General features: G+C 50.6%; 1 protein-coding gene across 1 annotated transcript in view; it reads right to left on the bottom strand.

Annotated features, from left to right (window-relative positions):
• The window catches only part of SLC6A4 (solute carrier family 6 member 4), a 32488-nt gene extending 29017 nt beyond the window's left edge, over nucleotides 1-3471 (bottom strand). Inside the window, exon 1 of the mRNA XM_069483522.1 lies at nucleotides 3418-3471. The gene's annotated coding sequence lies outside the window, so the exon portion shown is untranslated. The remainder of the gene's footprint in view (nucleotides 1-3417) is intronic.
• Between the last annotated feature and the right edge of the window lie 9079 nt (nucleotides 3472-12550).

Raw genomic sequence — 12550 nt, 5'->3', positions numbered from 1 at the left:
GTTCTAGGCCTGGCTGTGTCCTTGCAAGCCGTGGGCGAGCTCGAATAAGCCACAGAGCTACGTGGAGCACATCACTGCCAAGGTCCAAGGTCCTTCCAGTTCTCTCACTCCCTAATTCTAGGCCCCTGAGAGGAAAACATTCCCTGAGTTAGAGAAAAAAAAATCATTTTATTTTATTTTGTTCAGCAGTTCAATAACAAAGGAAATAGAACGCTTTTTTTTTTCCTTGACTGTGTCCAGAAAGCCCATGAAAAAACCCAAGAAGGCAAAGGCCCAGGGACTTGCCCCCTCCTGCCAGTCCCACCCATCCTGAGGCTCTGGGTTCCCCCAGGCCACACACCTGGCTCTTTCCCACACTTGGCTGAGAAGTGCTCTCCCAAATCACTGCCTGGCTTTGTCACAACCCCTCTCTCACCTCTGCCCTCCCTGCCTCAAATGATGACCTGAAGAACTGAGCCTCAGGCTCCCAGGAGACCTTCTTCTTGCCACCTGTCACTTGGCAGTGCCTGGGAACCCTGGGACATTACCTCCATGTCTCCACATTACTGGGGTGCATCTCTCCCTTTGCTGTCCAAAGGCTTCTGGGGTTAATGGAGGTCCATCCGGGTCCTATGGCTTAAATACCCATTAACAGGTGCCCTGGGTCTAGCCTTGGGGTGGGAGCTGCTGCCTGGTTGGGGGAGGGGCAAAGGAAATAATAATAAGGCAGTCAGACTGCCTCACACCAGTTTTATCTCTACTCATTTTGTCACCTCATTACACACAGGGCTGGGAAAACACTTGCTCAGTTTAAAAGCTCATTGTTGACATTCAGAAAATGAGCATTCATCTTCCCAGTCACCAGAGCTAACAAAGGTCGGGCTGAGGGATGCCTCCTGCAGAGACGTCACCCACAGACCAACGTTTCTAAGTGTAGACCAAAGTCGGCACGATGAGAACCCCTAGAAACAAGGGGGCTGTATCACTGATGGTGGATCTCGTGCCCACCCTAGGAAAGCAGTTGACCCTTCTGCTCAGGGCAAACCATTTATGCCAGGTTTCTGGTAAAGGCTAGCTTCGTCTAGTCTCCATCCGGTCCCTCCTAGGAAGACGGCAGTTTTCTTTCCTTAGAATGCTATTTTGCCCAGTTAAGCCCAGAAATGGGTTCCCCACAAAAACAGGGTGAATCGACATCCCCTGCTCCATGTGTGGAGAAACAGGCACTTTTATGGGGTGTTTGACTCCACACCCACGCCTGTTCTGCGGAACACCGCAAACCTCAGAGGACCACGAGTTGGCACCAGCTCAGTGACTAGACAGGAAAGGGGGCACAGCCCGAATCCGTACTGCGTGGAGGCCGTTGCTACTGCACCACACCCCGGTCATCTTGCAAAGGGCTTTCGGGCAGTCGGGTTACTCGGCCCCCGTTGGCTGGATGTGGTTGAGGTGCAGGACTCGACTTATGATGTACGTGTGTCAGAGTGTGCAAACCTCTGCCTTAGAGTGAAACCTGAGGGATTCCCAGAAGACCCTATTTGATGGGAATATCCAGGTAGGGTCCCGACCCTCAGGCATTTTTGCGCCATCATTTCAACTCCCGTTTTCTTAAGGCAGAGAGCTGAGGGCTCTGGCTGCAGAATGAGTTGGACACCATGCAGCCCTCCCCTCATTTAGAGCTGAGGACCATGAGACCCATAGCAGCTGATGTGGTACTGGGACTAAGTAACGCCCAAGTTACCTTCTCAACAAAAAAGTGACTGCATAATTTTCCCTTTGGCCATCCAGACATCTTTAGAAAAAAGTCAAGTCATAACCATATCCTGTTGATTCATTAAGCCAAATTAAAACTAAGCTTCTTCAGGCAGCTCCGCCTTCTGTGTTCTCTCAAATTATACCATTTGGCAAGTATGAAGGGGAAGGAACTGCCACATACCGGCTTAATTTCTGGAATTACCTGCGTTTCTCTTTGCCGGGGGATATCCAGGGTGTTTTGCAAGCCTGCTATAAGAAAGAGCTTGACTCATGTGCCTAAACCCTCCTCCAGGCAGGCATCCCCATCCCTCGGTCACCTCACCCATTTGTGAAACTCCTGGACATGCCTCTCCACGTTCCACCAAGATGCTCAGACAACTCTAAAAATCCCCCAGGAGGAATTTCTGAGGTCTTGCCAATTCTATTAAAATGTCAATGCTACTCCCCGCCCTTCATCCTAATATATATACTCCTTAAACAAGGAGACTAAAGGAACGGGTTAGACTATCTGTGCTGGTGGTTACATATCTGAAATGTACTAGATGGATCACCAGTGTTGAGGGGACTTTTGATTAATTGTGAAGCAGTTTCAACCGGCTCCTCTGTGAAAAGAAAAGAACACCCATGCCCCAAATGGCTGGCCCCATTTGCACAAGGCGCAAAGAACCTGCCTCTCCTGCGTGCTGGGACTGCCACCCCCATCCCACCGTCTGTGGTAGGAACACTTGAACTTTCGGGCTTCAATGACTTCACATAAAAGCAAGTAATGGGACAAAGAATTAAAGCTGTGTGTTCCTGCCACACCTAAAAACCCAAATACTAATGCTACCCAGAGTTCCCTTCTATTTCATGAAACACAAATCCCAAAGTTGCCTTCTTAGACATTTTTCCTGTGTAACTGAAGGCAAAACACATTAAATATTTGATCTCGTCTTACTATGATGAGAGCTAGCAGGCTCATAAATAATCCATTGACCTGGTTCATTTTTCTGGACAAAATTGATCATAAAAATACATACCCACAAGCCTTTGTCATGTCTGACTCCTAGAAATTCTACCCCTCTCAAATTCTTTAGAACCCCAACTTGGAAAGGAACAATTCAATATGCCAAAGACCCAGTTCAAAAGGAAATCTGCTCCTTAACTCCAGAGCTAAATCTGCTCTTGAGCTCCAGACAGCTTTTTCAAAACAAATTTGAATGCACACATTTTCTAAGGAACTAATGGTTATACACTTCAACCACTGTTGCAGAACAGCCGTTGGAGTTGGAGTTTTACATAAATTCTGAATGGCCTGTGAGGTGTCCGAGGGTGGATCAGCTCTGACAGTGAAACAAGCCCAGCGCACAGAGACTCGGCCCCCTTAGGTGTCACTCAGAGAGCTCTCTGGATATTTGGGCATTTGTGTCAACCAGAACGCTCCCTGCACAAATGCCTTTGCGTAAAGCCACCTGCACGCGATGGCAGCAAAGTAAAGATCAAACATAAATCATGGGTGGAAACAAAAGCAACTTTTCCCGAAGCGCAGCACAGCACTTCGCTTAAGACCATCTTTACAGGGTCTTTCTCTGGTACTCCAGACGCCGCGAAGCCCCTGCATGCAATAGACAAAGAAGCTCCCTCCCAAAGCCCCCTCGCGCGTCCCGCGCCCCTCGCCCCCCGCCCGCCGCCAGCACTTGCTCTTACGCGGAGTGGAGGGAGCAGGAGGCCGAACCGAGCCCACCGCCCAGGCGCGGCGGCGCCCGCAGCTCCCCTGCGCGAGAGGGAGGAAGTTCTGGAGAGAAGCGCGGGTGAGCGGCCAAGAGCAAAGCGGACCCACCGGCGGGGCGCGTGGGGAGGCTGGTCCCTGCTGGGGAGGCGGGGCGGCCTCGCGCCCTCGAGGCACCCGGCGGCCGCTGCCTGTGCGGAGCCTGCGCCCGCGCGCCCGTATTTGTACCCGCCGCCCCTCACATGGTCTGATCTGCAGATAGCCGCCGCCACCGAGCTCTAAGAATTTTTGCGTCACTTTGGGGCGAATAAACTTTATGTTTCACCGCGGCCGCCGCTCCTCCTGGAGTAGGGAGGGGGCGCTCGCCCGGGGGGGCTGCGCGGCTGGCAGGGGGGCGCGACCCCCGCAGTGGGAGGGACGGACCCTCAACCCACGCTCGCCTGCGAGGGGCAGCGGGGCGGCGGGGGCCTGGCGGAGGCCGCGCAGGGCAGCGCGGGGAATCCTGACTCTCCTGCTCGTTAACTTTGCTGGGGGTGGGGGTGGGGGGGAATCTGCACCACTCACAGGTATGTGTCCTCCCCGACCAACTGCTCCCCAAACTGTGTTTAGGTTTCTGCTCAATGTCACTTCTCTTGACCCCCGACAACACCCCCGCTCCCCCAGCTCGAGTCCTGCTTTATTTTTCTTCGGAGGACTTAACCGCACTTGACATACCACGAGTTTACCTGGCTCCACCGCTCGGATGTCGCTCGATGGGAGGGCGCTTGCCTAATTCCCCTTGGTCTCCGGAGCCTCCGACGGCAGCACGCAATACATGCTCGCAGAATGCATGCATGAATGAATGAAGAATTTTTTTCCCATTTTGCCAACCAGCCCAGTGCAAAGCAGTATCAAAAGAAAGCATGGTGGTGATCTGCAAAACACATACATATGCCTGTGGTGTTGGACGAGGGCTTGAGGGACAATATTGGAATTATCTCAAGGGGTTCAACAAGAGCCTGTTGTTTGGAACCATGTGCATATGTTGGTTTGATATTTTTAAAAAAACTTATGTTTAAAAATGAATTTAACATTATTACATTATCTTTTCACCGAAATTATTTGTAACATTTTAAAAGAATAGATGCAGTCCTAGCTTTGGGCTGTCCCTGAGACAGAGACGAGAGGGTTGGGCTAACCAACCTCCCTCTCACATAAGGAGGCCAGAAACCATAGCGAAGTAGAAGGCAGAAAGGAAATAGTCACAGCAATCAAAAGTTCGCAGCTCCAAAGAGGCTGCAGCCCTTTCGTACTTGGAAGACCTGAACCCAGAAAGCGGAGCGGGCGCCCCGTCGGCGCGGTGGCTGGACTGAGTTGGAGCGTCCGTCGCAGGCGAGGGCGGCTCCCCACGCGGGAACCGGTGCGAGGCTCTGGCGCCACCTGGACGTCAGGGCGGAGACTACAAGGAGAGCCGGCCCGGGATGCGCTGCCCCGGCGAGCTGGCTGGCGGGGAGGGTGGGGGTGGGCGGCAGCGCCGGGCCCCCCTCACAGGCAAATCCCGGGGGGCAGGGCTCGCATCGAGCTGCCCCTCGGTTCGGACGAACACGGCAGTCTGCTGCCCCCCCGGGTCCCACTGCGCCTTCCCAAATGAAGGTGTGTGCTCTGTGCAAACGAAAGGCTACACCAGCGGAGGGAACAGTTTCCAGGAGAGGGCAGGGCAGAGCGAGGGGGACTGGGTAGGGGACCAACAGCTGAGCGAGGCAGTGGGGGGTGACTTCAGCGCTTGGCTAAGGCCCTTGTCTCTACCCCGTCTGTCCCCCACATTATCTCAATATGACTTCTTAACACCATTCCGCAGTGCTGTGAACTTAACCTCTCCACTCCTCGGCTTCTTTCTGGACTCTTTCCAGACTAATATCCTTCCTGCCCAGCACCCCTCCTCCCCCTGGCACTGCCTTCTTTGTGTGGGTGCTGGCCTAGGGAGCGGGCGTCCCCCGGCCCTGAGTTAAGTGCGGGTTCTGACCCTTTACTGTCGCGTGGGCTGGGCCGAGTTCTTTAACCTCAGCATTCTGGCCTCCCCGTCCCTGCCTGTGAAACAGGGCTATAACCACGGTGGGCACCGGCTGTGGGGCGTGCAGGGGGGACACCGTGCCGCCCGCCCACCGCCCTTCTCCCCAAGGGAGCACGCCCCCACCTCTCTGTGGCTCGGCTCCTCCGGGTCTTGCTCCCTGGCCGAGGGGCGCTAGTAGAAAAAGACATTCGAATTACAGACTGGACCCCCTCCCTCATTCCTCACTGCCTCCCTGGCAGAGTCAGCACAAAGTTGATCCAGACAGTCCACCCTCTCTCTAAACAAGTGCTTTCTCTCCCTTCTGCCCCGGTGGCCGCCATCCCACGGAGATGGCGTAGCCCGAGCTGCCCCTTCTGCACCTCAGCACACCCAGCTCTGCCTTGCGTCTCAGTCTCATCGCCACAACCGCCCAGTCTCTCTCCGGCATCCCGCCTCCCTCCCTTGCCTAGATCCCCGGCCCTGGGACCCTGTTCCCGCTGCCTGTGGAGCTTCCAGCTTCCCTGTCTGCCGCTCCTGGCCTCCGAATCAGCGTGGGAGGACAGACTTCCTCGTCTGCCACCGAGGAAGGGGCAGCGGTGCACCTTCCCAACCCGCTGCCGCTGCCGCTGCCGTGTGGCTGCCCCGGGCCTGAGCACTACTACATGCTGGGCACGGAGGAAAATGCCCCTCTCTTCTGAAAGACGTGGGCGGTCGGGAAAGGGGCCGTACTGAGCGGGAGAGGCACGAGCAAAACGATGTTTCAGGGAAAGGGTCTGATGGCTGTGACCAGCGCAGGCTGGGAGTGTGGGGGTGGCTGGGGCCAAGGTTTCTTAGAACACAAGTGCCCGCATTAGGGAGGGTGGCACCAGGGCGCACAGGGAAGAGACTCACGTCAGAAACCCCGAGGGGACCCCGGGAAGCTTGCTGCTGTTTGGTGCATGAGGAAAGCAACGGAGATGTCAAAGGCAACAGGACCCTGGTTGGCTGGGAGGAGGGACCCAGGCGATCATGGTACAGCAATGCTTTCTCCTTGTTCCACCAGCTCTAGCCCAGAAATAGGGCCTGCGGTGGGGCTGCAGCATAAACAGTCTTTCCCCTTGAGAGGCAAGGAGCACATTTGTATGTTTACCTCCCTCCCCGCCAAACGCCACCAAGGAGGCTGATCTACTGTGGAGCCAGGCCTTGCCCTGCAGAAGCCCTCGGTGCCATGTCTTCCTGCCTCTGCTCTGTGTACACATGACAGAAGGAGGCCCACGTGCCTTGTGGGCTTTTTCTCAGGCCCAGGAAAAGGCCACAGTGTTCCCTGTCCGTACAGTGTCTCCTTGCTCCATTCCTTTCAGTCACCCCTGTGCCCCCACCCCCCACTTCCTGGATGGGCATGGTTTTGGTGACTCTGCAACTACGTTCAACCACAGACAGAGCATAGCACCTCCCAAGCAGGATTGGCTGTCACTACGAAGCCTGGGCTCCTCCCTACAGAGGTCCCATAGGAGCCACCCTGCAGCAGGCCCGCCCTGGCCGGGATGAAGCAAATAAAGAGAATTTGAGGAACAGTCCCTTTGGGGGTGCCGGGGTGAACGTGCGGGGGTGTGGGGAGGAATAGGAGGCCAGGCCAGGCATAGCCCTAAGGAGGGCAGAACACATTGGAAGTAGGTGGATTTTGTCTTTGGTCACCTTTTCCCGACCCCTTCTCCCCATTCCTTATGAGCCTACTGCCTGTGCTAACAAACCCTCCTTGCAGAACCACATCAGCCCCACGGCCTCCCACCTCCCTCTCCATTTGAATTCCCATTATTTCAGTTTCTCTCAGTCGAGTGTTATGGAAGTGGTCTTATCACACCCCCCCCCCCAGGATAGCACCCCAACCCTCCCAGGAGCATCTTTTGGGCAAATGCGAATGCAGTAACAATAGCTCAGCTTACACAGGCTCCCCGTGTGCCAGGAACATCTACCTGAGTGCCCCTGCTGCTTCCACTACCCCATCTAGATGCACAGTGATAATTGCTTGAAATCATGAACTATTTGTCAGATTAGTGTTGATGTAAGCTTCTGTTGCTGCCTACACTTAATTCAATGTGTGTTCAGACTTCATGGATAATTTGTTCTAAAGACGGGGAAGGTGGAATAGCTGATGTGGAAAAGCCCAGCTTGAGGGATGCTCACACGGAAGGAGAAATCGGGGCATACGTGACACCCCATGCTTTATTGTGACCCCTCCACGTTCTGTCTGTAATATCTTTGAATCAGGGGGTTTTTTTTGTTTGTTTTTTTTTTTTTTTTTTTTTTTTTTGAGACAGAGTGTCGCTTTGTTGCCCTGGCTAGAGTGAGTGCCGTGGCGTCAGCCTAGCTCACAGCAACCTCCAACTCCTGGGCTTAAGCGATCCTTCTGCCTCAGCCTCCCCAGTAGCTGGGACTACAGGCATGCACCACCATGCCCCGCTAATTTTTTCTATATATTTTAGTTGGCCAGATAATTTCTATTTTTAGTAGTGACGGGGTCTCGCTCTTGCTCAGGCTGGTCTCGAACTCCTGACCTCGAGTGATCCACCCACCTCGGCCTCCCAGAGTGCTAGGATTACAGGTGTGAGCCACCGTGCCCGGCCAGAATCAGGGTTTTTGATTTTTATTTCCTTCCTACAGGATTCCCTCTGCCGACTGTGCACCCTTAGCTAAGGCCATGTTCTAGAGGGCAGCTGTTTTTATCTTCCACCTTGGCAGAGACGCTGAGCCCAGGAGAAGCACAGAGCATCAGGAAGATCTGTTGTAGCACTTTGCTCTCTCTCCAGATGCCCATGTCCCCCACCAGGCTCTGAGCTGCCCAGGGACAGGACTCAGCTCTCTCTCTGTGTCAGCACCTAATGACAGTGTCAGCACACACCAGGCCCCCTCAATATGTGGACTGGCCATGAATGGCTAGGAAGATGCCTCTTAGTCTTACCAGACTTAGGCAGGAGGATTGCTTGAGGCCAAGAGTTCAAAACCAGCCTGAGCAACATAGCGAGACCCCATCTCTACAAAAAATTAAAAAAAAAAAAAATGCTAGGTGTAGTGGTGCCTGTAGTCTCAGCTTCTTGGGAGGCTAAGGCAGGAGGATCGCTTGAGTCCAGGAGCCTAAGGTTGCAGTGAGCTATGATGCCGCCACTGCACTCTAGCCCAGGTGACAGAGTGAGTCCCTGTCTCAAAAAAAAAAGGAAAAGAAAAAGAAAAAAAATCCAGGGCCCTAGCACATACCCACCAATGAAGTACTGCACAATGGTGAAAAGGAGTGAGGCAGTTTTATACGGGCTGATTTGGGGAGGTTCTCAAGATATATTGTTAAATGGAGAAAAATGTATATCAAAGCACAAAACAGGTATTACTCCAATTTGTCAACAGTGAGGGGGGCTGACATGTACTGAAATCTCTGTAAACATATAGAAGAGACTGGAACAGTAGGTGCCTTGCAGGTAGAGGATGTTAGTTGGGGGAAAGAACCCACTGTTTCACTGTATACCCTTCTATGCTACTTAAATATTTTCCAGGTGCGGGTGACATTTTTATGAAACTTTTCCAGAAAATTATCTTTTTAATTACAAAAGGAAAGAGAGAAAGAAGGAAAAGAAAAGAAAGAAGAAAGAAAGAAAAGAAAGGAAAAAAAGAAGGGGAGGAAGAAAAAGAAAGACATTCTAAGGGACCCCGAGCTTCTCACAAAGGAGGGAAGAACCCTAGAGAATTCCAAAGGGCTCAGCTTCACTTTATGCCACAGTTTCCTCCCCAGATGGAGTCTAATTACTCATCACCATAGTCTTTTTGTTGCTGTTTACTGAAGAAGGAGGAAAATTTTTTTCTAATTTTAAGAGCAAGGATGCTGTGAGTCAAGAGGTGAAGCCCAGCACTTTGCTCAGGAGAGAACGACTTTGAGAACTCAAGCCCCGCCCCTGAAGCCACGCCTCTCTCCTGCCTCCCACTTCCATTTTCCTCTTTCCTGCTCAAGATTATAAAACACTCACCCTCTCTTTGGCTCTTCCTGCCCTCTGTGAACTTCAAGAGAACTTGTGCCTCTGCATCTAGGGAGGTTTTCCCTTAGTTTCTTCTTGGTAAACTGATCACCTTCATCCTTGATGTCGGTGGCCACTGTGGTTAGAAGTTAGTTTCAGACCAGTCGGCATTTTTCCTTCTCCAACTTTAAGCCATTTCATGACTATCATGACATTTACTAGATGACCTCACTAAGTCACCTTCTTTTCAACTTGTTCATATATAAACATCTTATTTTCTCAACTAAATGACAAACTTAGTTGAAGAGCAGGGAATTGTTTTAACCCCCAGAGGGCTCCCCACAATATTGGACATCTTGCAGAAGCTCTGTGAGAACTGATTCTTAATAAAAGCCACCATTTATTGAATGGTGCTGTACACATCATAGGCATTATCTTTTGCCCTTTTTCTACCATTTGGGTAATATGCAATATAAATCCTTTGGCTGTATTTTGCTAAATAAGTTACTCAGAAGAAAAAATGTGAGTAGCTAAAAAAATTTAGTTTTCCTCCTTTTCAAGCTATGAGTTTTCATATTTAATAGATTTTAAACCAGTTTTAGATAAAGGTGGAATGGAAACCGAGGTTCAGAGAGATGAAATAACCTCTCCACACTTACACAGACTTGCCAAATGCTGAGGCCGGCGTCCAAAGGCCTGTTCGTCCCACTGTGTTGGGCTGATTGAAACCAGAAAGGTTAAAGCAGCAAGAAAGGGAAGGAGACCTTTGTGGTTTCCTCCCCATCTCTTCTACTTCCCTTATGCTAGGCACCTTCATGAAATCTAGACCTTTTATGTCAAAATAGGAAGATCTACAGGGATTTTTGTTGTTGTTCTACTTGTCCCTACTGAGCAGGTTATAGGGAAGCTGACTTTAGATGTTTGTATAAACTTTTAATTGACTATAGCTGTCAGGGCGTAGGGCACATTCAATCAGTCAGCCTACCGATATTTACTATGAGCCAGGCATTGCAAAGACAGTCACGCGCAAGACAAAGCCCCTGTCTTTGGGAACTGACAGGGGGTACCGCCTTTGGGGAAAACAGACAATAGACATATAAATAAATAAGATAATTTCAGCAAGTGATAAGTGCTGGGAAGAAAATAGACCCTGGTAACGGTATAGAAGAGTGACAGGTGTGGAGGTGGTGGAGGAAGTTGGCTCCCTAGATAAGGTGATCAGAGATGGCCTTGACATGGATGCCAGGACCTGGATAATGAGAAGCCGGCCATGCAAAGACATGTGGGAGGAGCTTTAGGCAGAAGGAAGAGCAAGGAGGTAGAAATGAGCTTGGTGTATTTGAGGGACAAAGTGTGGGAAGGGTGGGGTGTCGGTTGTTGGCTGCAGCAGAGCATACAAAGTAAGTGGAGTCTGGAGAGGTGGGCAGGGGCCACAGCGAGAGGCTGTGTGTTCCTGTCATTGAATGTGTCCAGGTAGAACTTAAAGGATTTACCTGTCTTGGAGAAGTTTGGACTAGGTAACTCGTAAGGTCCCTGCCAGGTAAGACGCAGGGATGCTATCTGGTGGAAAGTATCAACCACACTCTGATACTTTCCACCAAATATCCACCCTGCCTCAGCTGCCCTAACCTTCTGCATAGCAGCTGATTAAAAAAAAACAAAAACCAACAACTGTCATGGGGTAGCCTGAGAGATGGCTCCGGAGCCCACTCTGCCTAAGTTGTGCTACTAACTAGAGTTTTTCTGGAGGAGTAAGCAAGGGGAAAACAATGAGTATTCAAACGATACTCAAGAAAGAAGAATGTGGCGGGCTTCCCATCTGCACATAATCCTGTTCCCAAATAACCACATCTGGTATGAATTGAACATTCCCTCCCTTTCTTTCCCTCTGCAGTAATGTGTAAAGGACTTGGAGTTTGAAAAGGAAAAAAAAAAGAAACTCTGGCCAATTTTCCTAGTTGTCAGTCTATTTGTATCATAGAAATGATACAAGGAAGAGTCAGCTTCATGAGAAGGAACAATGGTTCTGAACATGTTGTCCTACATGTGAGAATGCTCATCTGGAATTACTTTGTAAAAAATCCCACTTAACAAATGACTAACTACAGCCACAGTCAGCAATGATGCTGACCCACACCGCCCTGGAGGGATGGGAATCAAAGTGCAAGTGCCCTGGCGCTGCCAACAAGCAAATTAGAATTAAACTGTCCTTTGAGGACAAGTCAAAGCAAGCAGATGGGGCCACAACCACACGCTGAAGGCATAGCTCATTATCAGGTCTTGGTTTCTTGGATGTGTAGGGTCACCGTGACTCAGGCCACGACTGTCCAGAGCACAGAGTCATCAAGCTTGCCTCTGGTGACACTGTATCGTTCAGAGTTATAGGGGAAGACAATTCCATGCTCTCTCATTTCCTAGCTCACCAGTCACCCAAATATTAGCAAGTTCTTCCAATGCAGATCTCTGGCTAAAACTTCAGTGCCTTTCCCTTGATCTTCAGCAGAGAAAATATACGCACCATTCTGTGTTTCTCTCCACTGGCTCTTGATTTTATTTGAAAAATATCTTTTACTATTTGGTTATGAAGATTATCTTTTTTTTTTTTTTTTTTTTTTTTTTGAGCCAGTGTCTTCTCCATCTCCCCAGGCTGGAGTGCAGTGGCATCACCATAGCTCACTGCAACCTCTGACTCCTGGGCACAAGTGATCTTCCTGACTCACCCCCTCTGAGTAGCTGGGTACTTATGACACGCACACACCACCACACCCAGCTAATTTTTCTATTTTTCGTAGAGACAGGGTCTTGCTCTTGATCATGCTGGTCTTGAACTCATGGCTTCAAGCAATCCTCCTGTCTCAGCCTCCCGAAGTGCTAGGATTATAGGAGTGAGCCACCGTGTCTGGCCAGATTATTTTTTTAATATATTGCTGGATTTGGTTTAGGACTTTTGCATCTATGTTTATGGGTGAGGTTTACATGTAATTTTTTTTATTATTCTTATTAGGGGTACACCAGCCTCATAAAATAATTCTCTAGGGCATAAAATAGTTCTTTATGCCTTTCCTCTTGGGCTAATCAAGATTCCCCAGAGAACATTTCCAATCT

Source organism: Eulemur rufifrons, chromosome 9 (genome assembly GCF_041146395.1).
Source record: "Eulemur rufifrons isolate Redbay chromosome 9, OSU_ERuf_1, whole genome shotgun sequence".
NCBI lineage: Eukaryota > Metazoa > Chordata > Mammalia > Primates > Lemuridae > Eulemur > Eulemur rufifrons.
Note: the sequence above shows the minus strand (reverse complement) of the source record. Positions and strands in the feature narration are given on the sequence as shown.